Source organism: Nannobrachium achirus (assembly GCF_963921795.1).
Source record: "Nannobrachium achirus genome assembly, chromosome: 11".
Taxonomy (NCBI): domain Eukaryota; kingdom Metazoa; phylum Chordata; class Actinopteri; order Myctophiformes; family Myctophidae; genus Nannobrachium; species Nannobrachium achirus.
In genome coordinates this window covers 56,784,417-56,811,628 of record NC_137820.1, presented here as the reverse complement: position 1 = coordinate 56,811,628, position 27,212 = coordinate 56,784,417, and the positions used below count along the sequence as shown (strand labels likewise).

General features: G+C 43.7%; 1 long non-coding RNA gene across 1 annotated transcript; it reads right to left on the bottom strand.

Annotated features, from left to right (window-relative positions):
* Positions 1–21,699: 21,699 nt before the first annotated feature.
* LOC308293839 lies at positions 21,700–25,834 on the bottom strand. The gene is made up of 2 exons (XR_013962496.1): positions 25,655–25,834; positions 21,700–23,788 (listed from the first exon to the last, which is right to left on the bottom strand). It is a non-coding gene; the product is annotated as an uncharacterized lncRNA (long non-coding RNA).
* Between the last annotated feature and the right edge of the window lie 1,378 nt (positions 25,835–27,212).

Below are 27,212 nucleotides of genomic sequence, written 5' to 3'. Positions count from 1 at the left end.
GTTAATGCATGTACTGTAATTGTTATAATCTAAATCTACAGAGTAACTAAAGCTTTTAAATAATTGTAGTGGAGTAAAAAGAATATTTGCCTCTGACATGTAGTAGGAGTAGAAGTTAAACGTACTTTGTAAAATAGGCATACCGGTACCCGAGTATAGTAAAAAAAATAATAATAATAAAAATACCATTTGTACTTTAGTACTTGTGTAAATGTAGCCTACTTTGTCACTTTCCACCCATGAAAGTGACGGTGGTTTTTATGGTCCCTGGTGTTGCGTCACCACAGCGGCACCAGGGCACCACAACCCTGGTGAACCCTGCGGCAGCGCTGCTGCAGAGAGACAGCCCTAATGAGATTAAAATGCACCCCGAGCCCAGCGTGACTGTCATTTGTGACGTCTCCTCCTCTCCGCACCGTGACACGCACTGTCCTTCAACTCCTCCCTCGCTCGGTCATGTGACACGGCCAGGGATTACGACAGGGTGGGGGTGGCGGGTGGGGTGGGGTGGGGTGGGGTAGTGGGGTGATTGGGTTCACGGGGCTGAGAGAACTCAAGGCAAGAATTAGGCGCCATGTGGCTCGATGTGCTTTCTCTATGGGAAGAACATGTTGGGTTGAAACCTTTTTTCTTTTCTTATGCCTACAAGCTCACGGCACATCGCATTTTGAAATAGAAGCTTTAGGTTTTGCGTTTTTCAGATCGATTAGAACATTTTTGCACTTTTTCTTCGAATTTGTCAGTGGTCTAGGACAGTGGTTCTGAAAGTTGGGTCCGGGGACCCCCCCCCCCCCCAGGGCTCCTTGAGGGGGTTCCAGGGGGTTCCGAGATAAATTACGGATAGTTAGGAACCACATGAACCTCTATGTGTGTAACTGGACGCTTTCGGGTATATTTTGTTCCATTTATCAGAGTTATGGTGGTCCGTGGTCTAATGCAGGGGTTCTCAAGTTTGGGCCCTATATATACATAAGCCATTTTCAAAAGATCTTGACATTCTTTGAAAGTGTTTGAATATTTTGGGCCCTAGTAACTCAGTCCCCCCCCCCCCCCCCCCCCCCTTGTGACGCCCCTGTGCTGTCCAGAACACATGTGGGCAGACAGACAGTAAAGTGTCATGCAGTGGATTTATGCACTGTTGACATGGAGCTCCGCAGGGGAGCATGATGCAGGCCTCTCTGGACCGCCTACCAACTCTTTGACCTCAATGTACATCCTTACGTCCCTACATGTCCTTCTTACGTCCCTAAAATGTCCACCCATATGTCCCTAAAATGCCCATCCTTATGTCCCTAATGTTATCCTTGCTTTATTACTGCAAGTCGCTCTGGATTAAGAACGTCTGCTAAATGCTAAATTATAAATTGTCCATCCGCCCCTAATGTCCATCCTTATGGACATTGACCGCCAAGGACAAGACTCTGAGGCGACTCTGCCCCTCAAACTGAATCAGTTGATGGGGAAAACAGCTCAGGAGAGGTTTCAACCCAGACCCATTACTCCATATCAGTGTGGTTCTCATTCTCAGCCACTTTGTGCAAAGTTTAAAATGTTGGACTACCTCCAGACAGACAAGGCCTCACAAACCCCACTGTGATCTTTGGCGCCCCCCCAAGGAGGGGCCCGGACCCCTAGGCATGCCGTGACTTAATCAAAATATATGTTAGGGCTGCAACTACGTATTTCCTATAGCTACTACTTATTATTATCGATTGCTTTTTCAATAAATCGAATAATCAAGAAGCTCGTAAAAAAATAATTATCAATGAATCGACTTCAGCAACAACTTCAGCCCTTACACTTTGTCTATTTAGAAATAGCTGATCCATAAGCAGCACACAACACATCTCTATGTGATGCGTTGTGAGCATGTAGATCTGCTATTTTCAAAGGCTTTTTGTACATTTTATATACTCTAGAAAACTTGAAATGGGACCTTAATGAGTACTTTTACTTTTGGTACTTTAAGTACATTTTTATACCAAAACTTATGTAATTGTATTTACTCAAGAAAATGTTGAATAGATTATTTATATTGCAGTATTGATAGTTTTACTTATGTCAAAATGTAAGTACCTTTTCCCACCACTGACGACATGCAAGTTGTTGTTAATGTAAAGTCACTCCATCAGCAGAGATGGATGGCTCTATGTTATCACGCACAACAAATGCTTCCCTTATGCTCCGCTTCCCACAATGAGCCTCTTTATGCTGGCCTCATCAACAGTCCAGACACAACATGCTGGCCAATGAAAATGCAAAACCACTTGATATTTAGATTGAGGATTACCACTTACTTGACTCATTGTCGACCCCCCCACCCCTTCTAATTCAATTGAGTTTGTTGTCGGCATCCATAGGCATGGGAATTCTCAGCCGTGGAAGAAGTACTCAGAATTTGTATTTTTCGTACAGCCAAAATAAAAAAGGAACACTATGTAACGAGTATGTTACTCTACTACAATATAACTTATACAATCTATAGGGTAATGTTAATATAACCTATACAAGCTGTATGGTAGAGTATGTTAATACAATATAACTTATACAATCTGTATGGTAGAGTATGTTAATACAATATAACTTATACAATATGTATGGTAGAATATGTTAATACAATATAATGGTAGAGTATGTTAATACAATATAACTTATACAATCTGTATAGTAGAGTATGTTAATACAATATAATGGTTGAGTATGTTAATACAATATAACTTATACAACTGGGTGGTTGTATTTGGTCTCCCTGCTCTTCTATTGAGACATTTAGATCGTGTCAAACGTCAAGTCTCACCTATAGACACAGGATCTGAGATGAATTTTGACCTGATGGTCAAGATTCTATTCATCCCCTGAGGAAGCAGGCAGGCTCTATTAGCGCTGTGAGGCGTTGTGAGCTTGTAGATCGTCTATTTTTGGCAAAGAGGTTTGGTGTAGAAGGGAAAAAGAGCAGACCAAGTACAGAGTGAAAGGTCAAGTTTATTAAGTATTGACGGTTCAAGTGGTTAAATATCTGAAAACAAAATTGACATGAATCCAAAATACATTGATAATCATGCTGTCAAACAATGAAACTATATGGAATCTATGAAAAGCTTGTGGGGTCCCTGCTTTATCTCTCTCAACTAAGGGGTCCTTGGCCTGAAAACGTTGAAGACCTCTGGACTAACTTATCTTTCGTATCAATAATATAACTCTACAGAACAAAGCACATTGTACTTCTAGTTACTCTCCAGGCCTGGTTAAAGCGGTGAGGAGGTGAACTGCTGACTGCACTGTGGTGAAATGTTCTTGCTTGAAAGCCTTGAATGCTCCTTGACCTCAAGGCTGTCTGGAGGCTCGTTGTTTTTATTGCATCCCAAGTCACTCTTATTTGTACACAGAGTGAGACAAAGCAGAACCTTTCTCAACGTGGGGTTTGGAAACCCATCTCTGCTCGCCAACACACACAGCTCAGACAACAGATCTAACAGTTGCGATGGAAACTATCGCTGCAATACCTTTAATTTATTGATTTATTAGAGACTTTTTTCAAACGCATAAATAGTTCGAAGGTTTCTGCCCGACAGCAACGATATAACCTCTCACTGGTGTATTTTTCACAATCCATCACTCAAAATGTGTTTTCGACAACTTCTCTAAACAGTGAGTGACTCTCAGTTTCGGCAGGGGCAGGGACGTGCAGAGAATTTTGGAGAGGCAGGGGCCTTTTGGTGAAAATATCGAAAATAGCAGACCTCCAAGCCCAAGGCTACTGGAGATGTGGTGTAAGACGGCATGGATTTCTACATGCTGCATTCAAGTTCAGGAGAGTTTGGACAAGGCAATTCTCTTCAATGCTGCCTTCAGGTATGGCATGGAAAGAGGGCACTTTTTACAGACGGATAAAGCCCTTGATAAATATCAAGCCCGTTGAAGTCTATGTGTGCACGTGCCTGGCATGGGGAGGGGGTTTGTGTGTCCAGAGTCCAGACAGCCAGCAGCTGATGAGGGATTAGCAGCCGCCCCGGCATGGCAGCGTAGCGACGTATCGTACTGCACTGACATAATCTGACAATTAGTTCAACTAGAAGCTTTAGTCTAAACTAGACACTCACACACTGCACATGAAGAACAAGTGTTTTTGGGATAGCTTCATGCTAATATTTGTGTACTGTTGACTGTGTCAGTGCTTGTTTTAGATTTTCCCCTCTGTTTTAATAAATAGAGCAGGCCTATAGTCAATCATTTCTACCCCCTTTTCTCCCCAATTTAGTCTTTGTGCCATTGAATCTCCCCAAACATTTTGCTGTTGTATCCTGCAGGCTCACCTGCAAGTGAGTAGGAGCCCCCACCGGGAGGAGAGGACACAGCACCTCCATTCATCCCACTCCTCCCGCTCAACCTTCCCCACTGACATGATCCGCACCCAGCCTGTAGGGGGTGACAAATACCACCGTCCCTGCCCTGGCTTCCCTCCCCCGAACATGACCTTGATGTCTTTGTACAGACGCTCGGTCACAGGGATTTTTCATGCTAATCAGTCTAAAATCGCCAAATTTTGTACAGATGTAGCCCAGGGCTTGCTCTAATGATTTAGCTAGGGCACCCGAGTTGGCGACCTTCGGGTCGCCACAGCGGCCAAATCAAGTAGGGCTCCCAACTTGATTTGGCCGCTGTGGCGATCCCGAAGGTCGCCGACTCGGGCGCCCTAGCTAAATCATTAGAGCATGCCCTGGGCTACATCTGTGCAAAATTTGGCGCTTTTAGACTGATTAGCACAAAATTACCATTCTATCTCGCTAAGACCCCCGACTACACCAGATGTATGGTGGATTCGAACTAGGGATGGCCAACGGTTAACTGTTACCGTTAAACCGATAAGAAATTGGTTACCGGTAAGCACTAACGGTCAATTTTGACCGATAAAAAAGAAAAGAAAAAGGAAATCAACCCATGTGTCACACCAAAAGCCCCGTACACCAATATCTACGCAACATCAAGTCATCAACCATGCAACTATACGCGCTGTGGTCACACATTTCTGGGACACCATTGTCTGTGTAACATCCAGCATGCACGAAAAACAAAACAGACCCCGTCACATTGAATCCCGTTTAAGAAGAGCTTAAAACACAACTTTCTAATGTTACATGTTGATGACGTGAGGAACGCTAAAGTCGTCTTGGTTACAGAGTAGGATATGCGAAAATAACAAAGCTGAGCTCAGAGTCGCAAATTCAATGATCGCTGCATCAGCACACACAAAACACGGGCGAGAGAGAAGAAAATTAATTAAATGGACATCACGTTTAGCCGATTCAACCATTCCAAAAGTTATACGATTGAAAGTTATTGTTCTACATACGAGCATCTCGCTGCGGCTGTTTAGTTAGGCGATAGCCAGGGAGTGCACAGAATGTTAGAGAGGCATGGGCTGAATGGCCTTTTGGTGGACAATTCTGTTGATAAAAGTTAAGGGCTCCAGCCCCATACTTGCTGTATGTGCGCACGTGCCTGGTGAAAGCGCATCACATTACAGACTGATCATTTCAATGCCACCGTTTCTTTGCAAAAACACATTTCTTTTAGAAAACATTTGTATTCTTGTTTCTCCTAGTTTTATTGTTTGTAATGTGTAAATATGGCACTTTATTATGGGGAAAAACTGGTGTATTTTCCTTTTTTAAATCGCTAAAATAGCGCATTTTTGAACACATTTCCTTAACGCATTTTTGAAGACATTTCCTTAACGGTTAACGGTTAATTAACTGATAAGGCCTTTCGGTTATCGGTTAAGAAAAAATCTCCATTTGGCCATCCCTAATTCGAACCCCTATAGACTCCGCCCGAGCACCTAGTGGCATTGTGGACCAACTGCGGGGGACGGTGTATTGGAGGGCCATCGATTTCAGCAATCAATGTCAAAAATGGCGTTTCAGTTTTGGTCACAATAATTCAACACACGGTTGCCTGAGGTTGAAAAGTGGAGGCCTCTCTCACCCTTCTGGAGTTGCACCAAGCCTTACTCAGAACATCCCATAATAACATCACCCCGGAGGGTAAGGCCCTTTCAACATACATTGTTTCAAGAAAACCGATCTGTCCGTCAATCCGTCTGTTCATAGTTAAGCATTATTAAAAATGAATAAAGTTAAATATGTCAGCGTACATAATACCACATTGTATTTCAAACGGTAACATATTGGTTGTCTTAAGATTCCCGTCTCTCTGCTTGGGGAACACAGCAAGAAGTCATGATTACATTTTGATCTGCAAATATTAAAACAACAAACCCCCATATGTCTCTCCACCACTTGACCAGCTGTATAATATACTCGAAATTGTCCCGCTCATATTTTGCCAGCCCTCGCAGGCAACCTGATATTAGTTAATATCTCATTACTTGTGCGGTCGCACTGGCTCGCACACTTTCCAGGAGCGCATTTCTCTTGTAATTCGTGCAGTGCCCAGAACTGCAGAGAACGTTGCCATTTTTAATAATCTATCTTTCATCGGCCGTCTCAAGTTCAAGGGCCTCGCATGTTAAAAGGAAGTGAGGCCTGTATTGAATGAAGCACACTGTTTGGAGAGGAACAAAATCTTTCACTGAACCGGTTCTGCAGCGCTTCAAACCACTTGAACCCTCTGTGCACGTTTTTTTTTCCTTCTAAATAAAATGAAAATAGCAGATCTACAAGCTCACGAATCGTCACACCACAGTGCTGTCGTGTGCATGTAGATCGACTATTTCCCCCACAATTGTTCAGAAGATTTTGTGGTTAAGAGGTTAAATAAGTGGCTAAACCTGGCTTTGAATATAAGGTTGGAAAGCATTTGGGTCTGATGTGTCACTCTTATCCACCTAAAGCCAGCAGATTATTATTTATTTAAATGTAAGGTTTGTCAATGCCGTACCAAGCATATGATATGGATCTCCAACACGGCCTTGTCAGTTATGAGAGGCTACCCGATCTCCCCCCTTTGCTAAACTGCCAAGTGACAGAGAAATAGGGTTGGACGAGGAGACGAATCTGAAACACAACCCTTATTGCTCCTCTGCCCATTTCTCTCCGTCTCTCGATCTCGCTCTCTTTGATCAATTGTTGTTTTCCATGGGCAGCCACCAACAAAATGTCTGAGAAACCTGGAAATCGTCTTGTGGATATAACTGTACGCGCAGGGCAAAGCGACCCCGGCGCGCTGCGCTTGCCATCTGGAGGCCGCGTGGAAACCACACGGAGCCCTCCTCCAGATCAACCCCGCGGGGCTCTGAAGAGAACCATGCAGGGACGTGCTGGCCATTGGGAAAAGCAGGACAACTCCTGAACGGCTGGTTCATTCCCGGCCTGGACCTGGTCCAGGCCGGCCATTAGGAAAAAAATTGAAAATAAAATGTCGGCCTTCGTTCCATTTTGGGGGCTGGGCGGCCAACAAAGTAAATCGTCACTGTCGGGCAGAAACCTCGTATCTCCAAGTTTCAAATGTGTACATTTTTTCGCAAAGCAAAGCCCTGCTAACAAGGCCGTTGCACAAAAGTAGTGAAAACAGCAGATCTACAAGCACACAACGCCTCGCGGTGCGAGGTGTTGTGTGCTTGTAGATCGGCTGTTTACACTAATTTAAATAATTTTTTTAAATGATAAATACAAAACAAACAGTTTTGGACATATAAGATTTCCACCCGACAACAACAAAATATATCTCATGTAATTGACCCACTGGCTTGTCACTTGTCATGATCTGAAATGGCAAATCTTTGAGTAGCAGCAGTGCTATAGAGAGAGATCTCTCTCTATAGCGCGCAATGAGGGCCTCTCCAACTCTTTTTCCCGGGCTGAATCAGGGGCCCAGCATGTCCCTGGAACCATGGAAGGATGGGTTCTGGCGTTGACTTCCAATTATTACTGGAAGCTGCTGCTCTGCTGAAATCCTTTCAGCCATATATCTGCTTTGACATTTTTATCATTATCCATTCTCATTATCGATAGAAATGATATTTATGGGAGAAATCTAACCTCAGATATGGCCTCTATTAACGAAAAATGTGTCTTATCGTATTTGCGCAAGTGCTTTTTTCGTGAAATATGAGACGCTTTTATGTATTCTGCTTTTCCTGGTAAATAGTTTTTTTTATATTTTTATTCCCACTTCTCCGCGGGTTCATGTGTTTTTCTTCCATGTCTGACAGGGTTTTTGAGTTTAGCTGAGTTTGCTTGAATGATGCATAATTTGCCTTAAAGGACCACTTTGTCTATCTTCATACAGTTGATCCTCACTAAATGCTCATTATAAGACGGCACAAGTTTCCATCTACTCACTCTGTGACTCAGAGGAAGGCTGTGGACAGCCCAACCACCATGCGCTCAAGGACTGTCCACGCAGTCCACCAACGACATACAGCAAAATCTCTGCACGTCTGTCTGTCTGTCTGTCTGTCTGTGCGTTCGTTATTAACAAGCACCATCTGACCGACCCACTTCAAAGTTGGTGCACGCGTTGTCCAGAACCGCCTGACTGCAGGCGTACGGGAGCGTGTGGATAATAGCATCTGTTCGACGGTTCATTCTTTTGACACGGGTGAATGTTAACCTGGTGAAAAGCTAACCTGCCGACGCGGGTGAGTAGCTAACCTGCCAGCGTGGGAGAATGTTAACCTCTATGCCTAAACCTAATCCAAACCCGCCCTAACCCCAACCTCAGTAACCGTGACACGGGTGAGTAGCTAACCTGCCGACTGCCCTTGGTCGAAATGAGGGGACAAAGAAATAGCGAGATTTCCCCAGGTGTACAATAGCGAGATTTCCCCAGGTGTACAACGGGCTGGTTACATGCCCCCATGCTGCCATTCAGACATCCCCCCCATTCTGACACTAACCCTATACCTAACCCTAACCTCTATGGAAGTGCCGCCACTCAGACAATTCACCCTTTGTTAGCCTCCTGGTTGGTCCCTGACTGACCAACCAGCAGGCTCTATCTGCCTTGTCCCGCCCTGGTTCCGCCTTTTTTATGTTGAATTAGCTAAAACATAATTTTTGGATAAATAAAAACATTTAAAAACATGCTGATTCACTATGCTGCCACTGAGCAGCTCCAATTGACTGAAACAAAGTTTGAAATTAGAATTGAGCACACAGAATAACAATATGAAGCAACTGAATTAACATGGCAGTGGATGGAATGTCCCACTGAATGTCCCTCCAAGTCAAAGCAACCAATGGGTGTGGAGAGGGGCAGGACAATGGGCGGGACTTGACAAAGGGTGAATTAGAAGTTGGCAGCATGTCGGAATGAAGAGCGGCTCCCCAACGGGGCATTGCATAACCGCCGTGGGACATGCATTCACAATTTGCATCGTTCCCGACTAGCACCTACCCATGTAGGCTCTGGTGCGTAACGGGCCAAACAAGGACCCCCAAGTCAACGTGTTTTGGCTGCAGACCCCCCATCTGAAAATATTTTGTGCCAGGGGCCCGGCGCGGGACTCTGGTACTTTGACTCAAGTACCAGAGTTGAGTGCTTCGTCCACCAACGTAATAATAAGGCCACAATCCAAGCCTCCCACGTCCTGCGGCTTGGTGCAGCGATCTGTGGAGGAGGAGGTGGAGGAGGCGTTATTTTTCTTGGCACAAGACATTACTTACGTACTGTCATGTTCCTAAGTGAAGTGCATCGCCGGCGGCGGCTCACATGTCACCCTGTCCTTATCGCGCAGGGTGAACGCAAACAATAGCCCGCGCGCAGGTTCTTCCCATAAAGAACATTTTATGTTCCACAACAATGACAACAGCGCACGGGGGGTCACGTTCAGCTCCAGAGAGACTAGAGCCACCAGGTGTTGGCTCTAGACTCTCTGACAATGCAATACTATCTTTACAGGCCGGCAGTGTGAAGCATTCACTGGGTGGTTTGAGCCTAAAGGCACGCAGCGCCTCATGTTACCCTGATAGAATAGGTGTGAAAACCACAGCTAACGCCCCTCTGGGCTGAGTCACCTTGCACTGCACACAGCTAGGGGTTAGCTCAGGTGAAGCGCGTCACATGGGGACAGGCGGACAGCAGTACAGGCGGCAAATAGTAACCGAGTATACTTTTACTCAGAGCTTTAACCTGTTAAGGCCTGAGGCTGATTTTACACAAACGCCTTCTAAATCAGTTAGTAGTCCTCACACTTTTTCGAGATTTAAAAACAAATAAAAATCAAAAATGGAAAATAGCAGATGTGCAAGCTTGTAGCGCGATACGAAGTAAAAATCTAAAATTGACTTGCGGTTTTAATGGGTCAATATACAGGTACTATCATAATATGCCCAGGTTGGCAGTCCAGCCCACACAGGCTTACGAGATAATCCCACAATTTATATACATCACAATGCTGTACACCACAAACAATATACATGAACAGTTATGGATACAACGTTCTCCAACACCTTTAAACCTACGAGGTACAATAACCTTGACACATTTCAAGGTTTTTCTTTTCTTCTTCTTTTCCAAGTTTCATTGCCGATTTACATGAATGAATAATCAAAAATCTTCAGAATCTTTCCAAAGAAAATGTGTTTGCGATGCAGCACGTGAGCTGAAGTAGGTCTATAAAATAGGGTTCATGATCAACAATAGTCCTAATTCATCATGATATATTGTGCCTTGAGCATTCTGGATAATGAGTACTTTCACTATACATTTTACGGGGACTGCCCATAAGTCCCAAGGTTCATTAGTCCGAAGGTTCATTAGTCCGAATTTAGTTAGGGTTACTGAGGTTAGGGTTAGGGTTAGAGTTAGGCATAATATCCTTAACAAATTCAGACTAATGAACCTTCGGACTAATGAACCTTCGGACCAATGCCATGGCACCCATTTTAGATTTTTACTAAAGTCAAGTTTTCAATAGGCCTCCAGGACTTTTACTTTTTGGAGCTGTGTGGAACACAAGCTCCCTATACGTGGCCGTGTGTGTGGGTCTGTCTGTCTCCGTGTCTCCGTGTCTGTCTGTAGCCTGCAGTAACCTTTTCTGACCACACATGTTAAGGGAGGGGCGCTGTTGCACACACACACACACACACACACACACACACACACACACACACACACACACACACACACACACACACACACACACACACACACACACACACACACACACACACACACACAGCTCCACTTCGAACAGAGGTTCGATTTTTTTGGTATTGCCACTTTTACAAGGGGAGTGTTTCGCTGTTACTACGTGTCATCTTTTCAACACCCAAACCTAACCCTTACCCTAACCCTAACCTCTGTGGGGTGACTCGCTAACCCTCCCGACGCTCCGTTTGTCAAAATGATGACAAGTAGTAGTAGCAAGATTTCACCTTTTACAAGTAAAAGAAAGCTACTTCTACTGACTACTTCTTCCACCACTGCACGTGGGCCACCACTGGCATTATCCTCTCTGTCGAGGTGGAAACCTCATATGTCCAAAAACCTTTCAGGATTCAAATAAAAAAGAGTAGCAGATCTACAAGCTATAAAAAATAAATAGAAGAATCGAGCTCGCAGATCTGATACTTATTTGTGACGCTGTAGTATGATCAAGTGGGGAGTGCATATTTATGAAAACACTCAAAACGTGAAAATATGGAGATAATAGGTTTCTCTATCAGTCCTGGCTGTTATCCAGTTCTTTATGGGTGTTGACAAAAGCTGTCCCTGTGTTGTGCTGCTGTAGAGTGAGCCTGACACCACACTACAACACTCTCTCTCTTTCTCTCTGACAACACACTACAACACTAGAGCAATAAACCTGGTGACACCTCTCTCTCCCTCCCTCTCTCTCTCTCTCTCTCTCTCTCTCTCTCTCTCTCTCTCTCTCTCTCTCTCTCTCTATCAGTCAGGGGCGTCACAAGGGGGGGGGAGTGGGACTGAGTTACTAGGGTCCAAGGTGGAGGGGCCCTAGTAATTTTAGCTATTGAAAAATAGCAGATATACAAGCTCACAGCACGGCACCGAGTGCCACACTGCGAGCTTGTAGATCTGCTATTTTCGAAAAGTCGTGAAAATGTGTGCAAATCTTTGAATATGTATATTTTTAAGCAAACATTTGTAACTTAAATTTTGCTTCTGGGGGGTCCCTGGAACTAAAGATTTGGGGGGTCCGTGGCCAAATACATATCATCTTCATGGGGGTCCTTGACATGAAAGAGTTTGAGCACCACTGACATGGAAACATATAGGTTTCTTGCACACATTTTCACAATTTTTCAAAAATAGCAGGGGGGCCCGCAGTGAATCCTTGTACCCAGGGCCCAGAATTTGGTGTGACGCCCCTGCCCTCAGTCTACCTGTGACCTGCTTTTTAAGGACATGTCTGCAAGGAGGATGAACTTCACACGCTGCCAAATGTCTCTGTGGGTGTGTGTGTGTGTGTGTGTGAGTTTGCGTGCGTGCGCCCCGTTGTACGACTATTTTCTGCATGTGACACTGTGTCGTACAATGAAGTATAGAATCAGGCATATCAGGTGTATAAAAAATGGAAATACTAAACTACTAAAGTGAAAGTACTTTTCCACCACTGTGTGTGTGTGTGTGTGTGTGTGTGTGTGTGTGTGTGTGTGTGTGTGTGTGTGTGTGTGTGTGTGTGTGTGTGTGTGTATGTGTGTGTGTGTGTGTGTGTGTGTGTGTGTGTGTGTGTGTGTGTGTGAATGAGTGAGAGCGTGCGAGTGTGCGAGTGTGTGCACGGCTGCACGCGCATGTGTGTGCGTGTTGTTTGACTTTGCTTGGGATCACGGTGATAGCTTTAGATAGGTTGGCTGACGTACGTGCCCTAACAGGCAGTAGAGTGTGTGTGTGTGTGTGTGTGTGTGTGTGTGTGTGTGTGTGTGTGTGTGTGTGTGTGTGTGTGTGTGTGTGTGTGTGTGTGTGTGTGTGTGTGTGTGACAGAACGTCATTCTCTTCCCATGTCATGAGACTCGGTGTGGACCCGTTCACCCCGCGTGCATGCTGCCGGTGTGCGTGCACGTGCGTGTGCATGCGCATGGCAATCATGCATGAGTGTGGTTTTGCACTTGCACTTGCGCTTGCACTTGCACTTGCATTTGCATTTGCTCATGCATCATAGCCCAGTATTTGTACAGCATTTGCCTATACTGCGTAAACAAGAGCACTCCAAGGTTTTTTTGCATAATATAGTTCCTGTCGGGTGTGGCTAAAACTTTTCAGGAAAGAAGAAAAGAGAACCTGTATTCATAGATATTATTTAGTCACAAGCACTTGTTAATCTCCATTAGTTCAAATATGAATGAATCCCCCACACACACACTTTCAATTTCACGAAAACCTTAAAAACTGCAAAAATATAGCAGATCTATACATTAAGACACATGAGCTATATATATATATATATATATATATATATATATATATATATATGTGGGTCAGTGACGTGACGCCCCAAAAAATGTGTTTTTAAAAAAACTTTAAATTGCAGGCATAAAAGTTATTTACTTTTGTTCTACTCACTCTCAACCTTATGGAAATACATTTTGTTTTTAGATATTTTATTGGAATCAGACTTTATTCAGCAGTTTGTTGTACTTGTGCCTAAAATCGTCATATGGTGTGACATGAAAATAATTGTTCATAAAATGAAAATGGAGTACATCTTTCTTAAGTTACTCACTTTATCAAAGTCCTTTATCATACCAGTGATCAACACATTATCATACCCTGTTCGTCAGAGGGTTGACGTGCTGACACATATGCCCATGGCGTTCATTCAAGAAGCTCCAAGACCGGCTCATGAGCCGTGGCGTTCATTCAAGAAGCAGGAGGAATGGGCTCCTTGCGTTCATTCAAGCAGCAGTGGCTGTTGGCTCTCCGCCCACTCTTTCAGTCGTGCTAGTGAGGTTACCATGGCAACGCGTCAATGGAGCGCTCCCTAGCGCACCATTGTCAGAACCGGGATGCTGTTACACACGTGTATCAAACCAGCATCCCGGTTCTGCAACGGAGAGCTCCATTGTCAGAACCGGGATGCTGTTTTGATCGTGTTTTAAATGCACCAGATCACACACCATGAACCACCCACAGAATCCTGTAATTTTTCTGTGCATTTCAATACTAGATTTGTAATTTTTCGATGGCTAGATGGCTTAGAAAGGACAACGTTTATATTCTTTCCAAATATAAAATCAAGGTAGGTTGCAGGAACACACTTCCTAATGAGTCACAGAGAATGACGTTTGGTAGGCCAATCAGAGGTGGGTAAGGGCGGGTCTTCTCGGGAAGGTCGTGTTTTTGATTGGCTAATAGTGCCTGTCAGCATTGCTTTCACACAACACTGTGTGTGAGGATGAGGCTTTGTTTGTTTACAGTTTACACATGCACGCATGCATGCAGTGCCTGGCTGGTAGGAAGCTCACGGAGAGCCACGGATAACGTTTTGTCTTCTATTGCAAAGTCCATTCAGGTAAGAGTAAATACATTGTTAAATCCATCACTAATGTTAGGATGTGGTAGCCAATTGGGATGCGTGTGTTTGTTTCACTGTTTGATTGTCTGCTTTCTTGGGACATTTAATGCTAATGCTGTTGCTAAGCTGATTTAAACAACTACAAGCTAAAACAGGGGTCTTCAACGTTTTCAGGCCAGGGACCCCTTAGCTGAGAGAGAGATGAAGCAGGGACCCCTTAGCTGAGAGAGAGATGAAGCAGGGACCCCTTATGTGAGAGAGAGATGAATCAGGGACCCCTTAGTTGAGAGAGAGATGAAGCAGGGACCCCTTAGTTGAGAGAGAGATGAAGCAAGGACCACTTAGCTGAGAGAAAGATGAAGCAGGGACCCCTTAGCTGAGAGAGATAAAGCAGGGACCCCTTAGCTGAGACAGAGATGAAGCAGGGACCCCCTAGCTGAGATAGATAAAGCAAGGACCCCTTGAGATGAAGCAGGGATCCCTTAGCTGAGAGATAAAGCAGGGACCCCTTAGCTGAGAGAGATGAAGCAGGGACCCCCCACTACACCAAGCCTATTTGCCAACAATAGCAGATCTACAAGCTCTCAACATGGGAGGCGTTGAGAGCTTGTAGATCTGCAATTTTTGTCTTAAGTTCCCCTCAAAATAGGGATTGAACCCCCAAGTTGTTAATTATCCTATCACACAAAGATTTGGCGACCCCCCCCCCCAGGGCCCCTATAGTAACTCTGAGGACCCCCTGATGAAGACCCCTGCTTTATAGCCTATGCCCCCCCCCCACATCCTTATTGATAGGACAGTAGACTGACAGGAAATGCAGATATACAGTACATAGCAATGCATATATAATAATAGTAGATATATAAGCTGCCGTGCTGCGAGTTTGTAGATGTGCTAATTTTGAAGATCCTTGAGCAACATGGTTAGAGTGCATATGCTATGGAATAAACTAGTTTATTGTCCTGCACAGACGTGCAGGACACACTACCCTGACACCAAGTGACCAACTGGCCCACTATGAGCCTGTAGACATCTATTTTTTGAGTATGACGCGTGTAGATCTGCTTTCTTGGACATTTCTGTAGTCAATCAATTACCTGGTTATTACATCTATTAACTTTTTATAGTGACTATACAATATAGCACACTCCATAGGAATTAATCTAAACTGTGTGTGTGTGTGTGTGTGTGTGTGTGTGTGTGTGTGTGTGTGTGTGTGTGTGTGTGTGTGTGTGTGTGTGTGTGTGTGTGTGTTGTATTAAAGATATAACCTAGAATTATATGTATCTCTTTGTATGTAACATGTTCATGCTTTGTGATATGTAAATGCAACCCAATCATATTCTGATTGGGTTGCATATGATGATTTTTTAACCTAGTGTTCAGGTGTATGGCTCTTAAATTTAAATTTATGTAATTGAATTCTATTGGTTCATTAACTAATTGATTGTTGACACCCACCATGGAATATGACCTATTTATAGGCTCCAATGCCACTCACTTGTAACTTGAGAAAGCCCTGTTGGGCGAAACGTTGTTGGTTGAAATTAAAAAACGGGAGAGCATTATACGTGTGCGGACATTATCCTTTATTCATTGTTTCCTGGATCCAGCACCGTATACACATTTTGGGGATGTGCATATGCTATTCCTTTGTTCTGTGTGTGTATTCTCCTCAGAATAGGGATGCGAGGGTTCATGTTGTTAATCTGAAAGAATGATCATTTCACACAAAAAGTGCTGCGAGCTTGTTGATCTGCTGTTTTTGAAGAAAATAAATTAGTGCAAGTTTTAATCTCTTTTAAAAGCGAACATTTGTAACACAACTCCCTGCACTCTCTAACACTGAGAGTGCACAAATGGAACCAAATGGATTTGGTTCCATTTGTACTTTGTCAAAGTTAAGGGGAGACCTTCAAATTTGTCGTACTGGTCGGGCCAGCGGTTAACAGCAGCAGACTCTTGTAGTTCTGGTGTGAACAGTTTTTGCACTGTTTTAGTAAAAATGTTTAGTCTAAACTCAATTCCACTCTCATATATTCATATAGGTTGATGGAGGATGGGATTCCGTCATCTTATGAGGACCTAACTGGAGCATAGCTGGTACAACCTGCAGGGAGCCTCTGCTAAGACACTGCGAATATACACCCAAGCCCTGGTCTTCTCTGCAGCGGATTACTGTGCCCCAGTCTGGAGCAGAACCCCCGTGCATGGCAAGGTTGATGTGGCTATCAACAGTGCCCTCCGTATCATAACTGGATGCCCGAAGCCTAGCCTACCCCAGTGTCCCTCTTGCCATTCGTCATGGGAATAGCCACGGCCAGCTGCCTCCCACGTCCTGAGATGCTGGCATGGCTATATGCGACACCGATGAAATGAAACTAGCTTTTACTTTTTCCTCCACGTCGCTGACTCCAGTTGCAGGAGCGCGTTGTGCAGAGCTTTGTTCAAAATAGCTGAGGAACACACTGGAACAATGTTGACGGACATCTTTTCCTATGTTGGATTGGATTAATACCCTTGGTGTCAATGCGTTGGAAACGTGGAGGTTTTACCTGCCTTTTTTGCTTTGATGCCGCCTTTTGTGGACCTGCTTTTACCTGCGGCTATGTGGACCATAACACCATGTACATACATACATACTGCTGCTAAGTGGACCTAATCTCATACATACATACATACATGAACTTTACACTTTGAATACGGTACATCATCATTGGCAGGATCTGCTGGTAGGGCTCTGGGTGGCATAATAGCAAAAAAACAAACAGCTGGGTGATCTGGGATATGCTGCTTACTCCAAACTATTTCACACGTGTGTTTGCCCTGTCATGGACTATTATGGCAGGTGTATGGGGCTCAAACACAAATATGAAAAGGGCAAATGGTCCAAAATAGAGCGATACAGTATTTCCTAGGTGTGCATACATTTGCCCAGGTATTGGCAATAACAGGAGATATGGGATGGGAACCGTGTGAAGTAAGGTGGAAGGGCAGCATGGTAGCCTATTGGAATAGATTAATCAGAATGCCAGAAAATAGAGTTGCCAAGAAAATATTTATTTGGGATGTATCAATAAAAGGTGCATGGGCATTGGGCAAGTACTGTGGATGAGATGCCCCTGCACCTTGAAACTGGTAGATACAGAGGAGTAGTGGAGGAAGAGGGGGTTTGTATTTATTGTGACATAAATGATATTGAGAATGAGTTCCACTTTATGTTCTACTGCCCTTTGTATCATGAGCTACGTCAAAGACTGTTTAATAAGTGTAAAAACCTAGATTTGATATGGTTAAGTGACGCAGAGAGACTTTGTTGGATTTTTGAACACAAGATATTTGCACTGGCAGAATATTTAGAGAAAGCATGGGACAAACAGACAAAGAAAACATATATGTAAGGTATATTTATTTTGTTTTGTCATTTTCTTTTCTTTTCTTTATAATATTATTGTTGTGCACTGTGTGCAGTTTCCAATAATGGAATGTGGTATTGTTTATTCATGTTTGGTGTCTTATAAGCTCGCAAGGGATGGGTCTTTTCGAAGTATACCATGACACGAAAAAAATAAATAATAATAACCGGTTATGCTTAACGGTTACACGGTTAATTTTCATAATAATATGATCGCATTGTCCTGGTCCTGGATACTGATGATAGCCAAAGATATTATTATGCCAAGGTACTATATTAGTGTTGTGTTGGTGGTGAAGGTTTTCCATGAGGTGATTTATATAACCAGAATACACTGTGCCCGTTTGTCTTCTCATTCTGTATGCCCATGGCAAAGAGCATTTTTACTAAAATGTCCACCTGCTGGACAGGTTATTCAATGATTGGAATTGATTAATTCAGAATCAAGCATTCAACTAAGCTGTGAGTTAGATGATGAACATGTTTCCCCTCTCTCTGCCCTGTTTTTTTCCTGAAAATAAGTACACCTGTAGAATGTGACCACAATGATTTTGATTCACAGAACAAAAAAATTGTAATACAATCATGAAATCATGTTTTCATTCCCACTTCAGTTCTAGGACACTTCGTAGCAACACCAGTGCATATTACCAGTACACAGGATGCCAAAACATGTAATGTGTGATGTATATGTGCCAAGAACAATAAATTCCAGGAATATGTATCATGTCTTTGTGTTTATTGATAATGAAATATAGCTATGTATTCAAGCAAATTGTGCTGTTACAGTATGTCATACATACGTACATGTTAGTACAGTAGGTGTATAATCCAGCTATATTTGCAGACTAAGGTGCTCTACACACGGCAGGCGGTTGCCGTCGGGGCTGCCGCTAGGATCAGCGGTGGCCGCACCGCGGTGAGACACAAACACACTCGTTCAGTGATTAAACGCCGCGCGGTATTTCACAAAGATGAACACAATCCATCTCTCACCGCCCGCGTACGCATGCACAAACGAGCACGCTCGCGGGGGATTTCACGGGGCCGCGCCCGCTCTCCTCGCCGCCCCAAAACTTCGCTGCGCGGCTGAAAAAGCCGCCCGCCTCCCGTTGAAAATGAATTACTAGCAGGCGGTGACCGCGTACCGTCTGGAATCCCCTTTGATGTGCTTTACAGTAACAAGGACAGAGATCACCAGGCAGGGAGTTTCACTGCCAACAGCAAATACCTGGTTGTGATACTGTAGTGTTATATTGTAGTAATAGTGTGTTATTACTGTCATATTACATAGTGATACAACCTTTCTGACATGATATGATATAGTACTATTGTCAGTTTGGTTTTCATCATAGCTTTCCATCAACTGGACTATACTGTATATGAGGCAGATATGTGTACAGCAGGGTTCCCCAATTAGTTTTCCCCAAGGGCCGAATTATGTCTAGGATACCAAGCCGAGGGCCACAACATTGCAGGGGGTGACGGTGGTGTTCCCACTACTCCAGCGACAGTTTTCGTCGTTGTCAGGTGAAAATCTTGAATGTCTAAAACTGTTCGTTTTGAATTTATCATATTAAAAATGATTTAAACTAGTGAAAACAGCCGATCTACAAGCACACAACGCTTCGCGTTGCGAGGCGGCGTTGTGTGCTTGTAGATCTGCTGTTTTCACTACTTTTGTGCGACGGCCTTGTATGATTTACGAAAGAACGTACAAATTTGGAGATACGAGATTTCCACCCGACAACGACGATATACTAGCTTTGTTGCTGCTCTTATACCACCATTATTACTGGGGTTGGTGTGGGCCAGACAGTAGCCCCCCGCGGGCTGCAAATGGCTCGCGGGCCGCCTATTGGGGAACCCTGGTGTACAGTATCAGATGTATGAACAGTTAGAAAGATGTTAAATCAACAGCATCTGTCAGCAGTGAAACAGCAGTTAACTTAAGCAGGCAACTGAACTGTCTTGCTTCTGGAGCCCTGGTAGCCAGGCCCTGGACTGCTCAAGCTGCGGCAAGCACCAAGAACTAGAGGCAAGAAAATTGAATATGGGAGCCAACCCAGGGTAAAGCACTGGAGGGGCAAGAAGTACCACATGCTGTAGATGCACTGTGCGACAGCTTATAGCTAACAACACTGTAGATTTCAGGGTTTAGGTTTCTCAAACCTTCAAAGTTCAAGGTCTCCTCTTAACTCTGACAGTGTACAAATGAGCCAAATGAACCCTAACAAGTCCATTTGGGTTCCATTTGTACACTGTCAGAGTTACAGATTAGTATGGGTCAATTTGGACCCCCCTAAAGGAACCCACAGTGTCCCTGGAATCCACTTTGAGAAACACTGCTGCTCTAGGTTAGGGTTAGGGTTAAGTTTAGGGTTAGATTTAGGGTTAGGGTTACTGTGACGTCAGACCACTCTAACAGAATGGGTTTGCCACTCTGATAAAAGTCAGATATTGATCATAGTGTAGGCCTCACCAAGAGGCATTCCTTGTACGGTGGCACCTACTGTAATATAGACGATCTACAAGATCACTACGGGTTGCTGATGCTACTCATTTTGAGCTTGTGTGGATTGGTTCTTTTCAGGAAGTGGTGATTCCAGGGACTCTTTACGGACTAAGTTCCTTTAGGGGGGTCCAACTTGACCCATACTAATCTGTAACTGTTCATACATCTGATACTGTACACCAGGGTTCCCCAATAGGCGGCCCGCGGGCCATTTGCAGCCCGCGGGGGGCTACTGTCTGGCCCACACCAACCCCAGTAATAATGGTGGTATAAGAGCAGCAACAAAGCTAGTATATCGTCGTTGTCGGGTGGAAATCTCGTATCTCCAAATTTGTACGTTCTTTCGTAAATCATACAAGGCCGTCGCACAAAAGTAGTGAAAACAGCAGATCTACAAGCACACAACGCCGCCTCGCAACGCGAAGCGTTGTGTGCTTGTAGATCGGCTGTTTTCACTAGTTTAAATCATTTTTAATATGATAAATTCAAAACGAACAGTTTTAGACATTCAAGATTTTCACCTGACAACGACGAAAACTGTCGCTGGAGTAGTGGGAACACCACCGTCACCCCCTGCAATGTTGTGGCCCTCGGCTTGGTATCCTAGACATAATTCGGCCCTTGGGGAAAACTAATTGGGGAACCCTGCTGTACACATATCTGCCTCATATACAGTATAGTCCAGTTGATGGAAAGCTATGATGAAAACCAAACTGACAATAGTACTATATCATATCATGTCAGAAAGGTTGTATCACTATGTAATATGACAGTAATAACACACTATTACTACAATATAACACTACAGTATCACAACCAGGTATTTGCTGTTGGCAGTGAAACTCCCTGCCTGGTGATCTCTGTCCTTGTTACTGTAAAGCACATCAAAGGGGATTCCAGACGGTACGCGGTCACCGCCTGCTAGTAATTCATTTTCAACGGGAGGCGGGCGGCTTTTTCAGCCGCGCAGCGAAGTTTTGGGGCGGCGAGGAGAGCGGGCGCGGCCCCGTGAAATCCCCCGCGAGCGTGCTCGTTTGTGCATGCGTACGCGGGCGGTGAGAGATGGATTGTGTTCATCTTTGTGAAATACCGCGCGGCGTTTAATCACTGAACGAGTGTGTTTGTGTCTCACCGCGGTGCGGCCACCGCTGATCCTAGCGGCAGCCCCGACGGCAACCGCCTGCCGTGTGTAGAGCACCTTAGTCTGCAAATATAGCTGGATTATACACCTACTGTACTAACATGTACGTATGTATGACATACTGTAACAGCACAATTTGCTTGAATACATAGCTATATTTCATTATCAATAAACACAAAGACATGATACATATTCCTGGAATTTATTGTTCTTGGCACATATACATCACACATTACATGTTTTGGCATCCTGTGTACTGGTAATATGCACTGGTGTTGCTACGAAGTGTCCTAGAACTGAAGTGGGAATGAAAACATGATTTCATGATTGTATTACAATTTTTTTGTTCTGTGAATCAAAATCATTGTGGTCACATTCTACAGGTGTACTTATTTTCAGGAAAAAAACAGGGCAGAGAGAGGGGAAACATGTTCATCATCTAACTCACAGCTTAGTTGAATGCTTGATTCTGAATTAATCAATTCCAATCATTGAATAACCTGTCCAGCAGGTGGACATTTTAGTAAAAATGCTCTTTGCCATGGGCATACAGAATGAGAAGACAAACGGGCACAGTGTATTCTGGTTATATAAATCACCTCATGGAAAACCTTCACCACCAACACAACACTAATATAGTACCTTGGCATAATAATATCTTTGGCTATCATCAGTATCCAGGACCAGGACAATGCGATCATATTATTATGAAAATTAACCGTGTAACCGTTAAGCATAACCGGTTATTATTATTTATTTTTTTCGTGTCATGGTATACTTCGAAAAGACCCATCCCTTGCGAGCTTATAAGACACCAAACATGAATAAACAATACCACATTCCATTATTGGAAACTGCACACAGTGCACAACAATAATATTATAAAGAAAAGAAAAGAAAATGACAAAACAAAATAAATATACCTTACATATATGTTTTCTTTGTCTGTTTGTCCCATGCTTTCTCTAAATATTCTGCCAGTGCAAATATCTTGTGTTCAAAAATCCAACAAAGTCTCTCTGCGTCACTTAACCATATCAAATCTAGGTTTTTACACTTATTAAACAGTCTTTGACGTAGCTCATGATACAAAGGGCAGTAGAACATAAAGTGGAACTCATTCTCAATATCATTTATGTCACAATAAATACAAACCCCCTCTTCCTCCACTACTCCTCTGTATCTACCAGTTTCAAGGTGCAGGGGCATCTCATCCACAGTACTTGCCCAATGCCCATGCACCTTTTATTGATACATCCCAAATAAATATTTTCTTGGCAACTCTATTTTCTGGCATTCTGATTAATCTATTCCAATAGGCTACCATGCTGCCCTTCCACCTTACTTCACACGGTTCCCATCCCATATCTCCTGTTATTGCCAATACCTGGGCAAATGTATGCACACCTAGGAAATACTGTATCGCTCTATTTTGGACCATTTGCCCTTTTCATATTTGTGTTTGAGCCCCATACACCTGCCATAATAGTCCATGACAGGGCAAACACACGTGTGAAATAGTTTGGAGTAAGCAGCATATCCCAGATCACCCAGCTGTTTGTTTTTTTGCTATTATGCCACCCAGAGCCCTACCAGCAGATCCTGCCAATGATGATGTACCGTATTCAAAGTGTAAAGTTCATGTATGTATGTATGTATGAGATTAGGTCCACTTAGCAGCAGTATGTATGTATGTACATGGTGTTATGGTCCACATAGCCGCAGGTAAAAGCAGGTCCACAAAAGGCGGCATCAAAGCAAAAAAGGCAGGTAAAACCTCCACGTTTCCAACGCATTGACACCAAGGGTATTAATCCAATCCAACATAGGAAAAGATGTCCGTCAACATTGTTCCAGTGTGTTCCTCAGCTATTTTGAACAAAGCTCTGCACAACGCGCTCCTGCAACTGGAGTCAGCGACGTGGAGGAAAAAGTAAAAGCTAGTTTCATTTCATCTGTGTCGCATATAGCCATGCCAGCATCTCAGGACGTGGGAGGCAGCCGGCCGTGGCTATTCCCATGACGAATGGCAAGAGGGACACTGGGGTAGGCTAGGCTTCGGGCATCCAGTTATGATACGGAGGGCACTGTTGATAGCCACATCAACCTTGCCATGCACGGGGGTTCTGCTCCAGACTGGGGCACAGTAATCCGCTGCAGAGAAGACCAGGGCTTGGGTGTATATTCGCAGTGTCTTAGCAGAGGCTCCCTGCAGGTTGTACCAGCTATGCTCCAGTTAGGTCCTCATAAGATGACGGAATCCCATCCTCCATCAACCTATATGAATATATGAGAGTGGAATTGAGTTTAGACTAAACATTTTTACTAAAACAGTGCAAAAACTGTTCACACCAGAACTACAAGAGTCTGCTGCTGTTAACCGCTGGCCCGACCAGTACGACAAATTTGAAGGTCTCCCCTTAACTTTGACAAAGTACAAATGGAACCAAATCCATTTGGTTCCATTTGTGCACTCTCAGTGTTAGAGAGTGCAGGGAGTTGTGTTACAAATGTTCGCTTTTAAAAGAGATTAAAACTTGCACTAATTTATTTTCTTCAAAAACAGCAGATCAACAAGCTCGCAGCACTTTTTGTGTGAAATGATCATTCTTTCAGATTAACAACATGAACCCTCGCATCCCTATTCTGAGGAGAATACACACACAGAACAAAGGAATAGCATATGCACATCCCCAAAATGTGTATACGGTGCTGGATCCAGGAAACAATGAATAAAGGATAATGTCCGCACACGTATAATGCTCTCACGTTTTTTAATTTCAACCGACAACGTTTCACCCAACAGGGCTTTCTCAAGTTACAAGTGAGTGGCATTGGAGCCTATAAATAGGTCATATTCCATGGTGGGTGTCAACAATCAATTAGTTAATGAACCAATAGAATTCAATTACATAAATTTAAATTTAAGAGCCATACACCTGAACACTAGGTTAAAAAAATCATCATATGCAACCCAATCAGAATATGATTGGGTTGCATTTACATATCATAATAGATGTAATAACCAGGTAATTGATTGACTACAGAAATGTCCAAGAAAGCAGATCTACACGCGTCATACTCAAAAAATAGATGTCTACAGGCTCATAGTGGGCCAGTTGGTCACTTGGTGTCAGGGTAGTGTGTCCTGCACGTCTGTGCAGGACAATAAACTAGTTTATTCCATAGCATATGCACTCTAACCATGTTGCTCAAGGATCTTCAAAATTAGCACATCTACAAACTCGCAGCACGGCAGCTTATATATCTACTATTATTATATATGCATTGCTATGTACTGTATATCTGCATTTCCTGTCAGTCTACTGTCCTATCAATAAGGATGTGGGGGGGGGGCATAGGCTATAAAGCAGGGGTCTTCATCAGGGGGTCCTCAGAGTTACTATAGGGGCCCTGGGGGGGGGGGGGGGGGGGGGGGGGGCGCCAAATCTTTGTGTGATAGGATAATTAACAACTTGGGGGTTCAATCCCTATTTTGAGGGGAACTTAAGATAAAAATTGCAGATCTACAAGCTCTCAACGCCTCCCATGTTGAGAGCTTGTAGATCTGCTATTTTTGGCAAATAGGCTTGGTGTAGTGGGGGGTCCCTGCTTCATCTCTCTCAGCTAAGGGGTCCCTGCTTTATCTCTCAGCTAAGGGATCCCTGCTTCATCTCAAGGGGTCCTTGCTTTATCTCTCTCAGCTAGGGGGTCCCTGCTTCATCTCTGTCTCAGCTAAGGGGTCCCTGCTTTATCTCTCTCAGCTAAGGGGTCCCTGCTTCATCTTTCTCTCAGCTAAGTGGTCCTTGCTTCATCTCTCTCTCAACTAAGGGGTCCCTGCTTCATCTCTCTCTCAACTAAGGGGTCCCTGATTCATCTCTCTCTCACATAAGGGGTCCCTGCTTCATCTCTCTCTCAGCTAAGGGGTCCCTGCTTCATCTCTCTCTCAGCTAAGGGGTCCCTGGCCTGAAAACGTTGAAGACCCCTGTTTTAGCTTGTAGTTGTTTAAATCAGCTTAGCAACAGCATTAGCATTAAATGTCCCAAGAAAGCAGACAATCAAACAGTGAAACAAACACACGCATCCCAATTGGCTACCACATCCTAACATTAGTGATGGATTTAACAATGTATTTACTCTTACCTGAATGGACTTTGCAATAGAAGACAAAACGTTATCCGTGGCTCTCCGTGAGCTTCCTACCAGCCAGGCACTGCATGCATGCGTGCATGTGTAAACTGTAAACAAACAAAGCCTCATCCTCACACACAGTGTTGTGTGAAAGCAATGCTGACAGGCACTATTAGCCAATCAAAAACACGACCTTCCCGAGAAGACCCGCCCTTACCCACCTCTGATTGGCCTACCAAACGTCATTCTCTGTGACTCATTAGGAAGTGTGTTCCTGCAACCTACCTTGATTTTATATTTGGAAAGAATATAAACGTTGTCCTTTCTAAGCCATCTAGCCATCGAAAAATTACAAATCTAGTATTGAAATGCACAGAAAAATTACAGGATTCTGTGGGTGGTTCATGGTGTGTGATCTGGTGCATTTAAAACACGATCAAAACAGCATCCCGGTTCTGACAATGGAGCTCTCAGTTGCAGAACCGGGATGCTGTTTTGATACATGATCAAAACAGCATCCCGGTTCTGAAAATGAAGCGCTCCAAGCGCTCCGTTGACGCGTTGCCATGGTTACCTCGCTAGGCGACTGAAAGAGTGGGAGGCGGAGAGCATGACTTAAAGCGTCTGAAATGGAGGCCTTTGGGCTCCTTTGAAGTTTAGACAAGACGCAGTGAGGCAACTTGACGGGGCGTCTTGCGTGATACGCGGTAGGGATGAGAACGTGTTGCAGTGATCCACTATAGTTTTTTGAAAATTAATTATATCTGTATATTTTTTTCATAATCAACACTCTGTGTGAGGCCCATGTTCATGATCTTACAACATATTTTAAATGTATTCTGTCAAAACTTTCTCTAAAATTACACAAATATTTGTGACTCTTCCTGATAATATTCTCTATGTAATCCATACACATTTTTTTGGTTTAATCATTAATAAAGGTATGATTTCTCACTATTTGGAATGTCACACCAAATGATTTAGTGTCACACCGTATGATCATATCTTCATGTGTCAAAGCAAACTGTGTTTTAACCTACCTATTAGTGAGTACTGAACTTTACTGATTGATTAAACAATTACCCAGGATAACATGGCCTTAATATTTCTGAACAGGATATTATTGTAGGGCTTTAACATGGGATAAGAAAGAATTGTAGTAGTAGATGGATGATGAGGATGTGCACAGGAATGCTACGCACACCTAAGTCTTCTGCCGGCCCACGGCAGAAGGATCCTAAAGGGACAATAAGGCGCATAGCCACACTTGGAGCCAAGGCATTGAAGGCAACATTTTATTAACACCAATTAGTGGAAACAGAACTCAGCATTCAGGTAAATTGCTTTTTTCCGAAGTCTCCTGAACTTGAACACAGCATTTTGTGTTGAACAAATGTAATTAGGAATCATGACATTACACCACATCTCCACTAGCTAAAGAGTGCTGGGTTGCGCAACTCTGAAAATAGCTGATCTACAAGCTCTCGCAGCACAACGTGTTGAGAGCTTGTAGATCAGCTATTTTCGCTAGTTTTGTCTCGGGTCCTACCTTAACACTGTCCACTGTCCA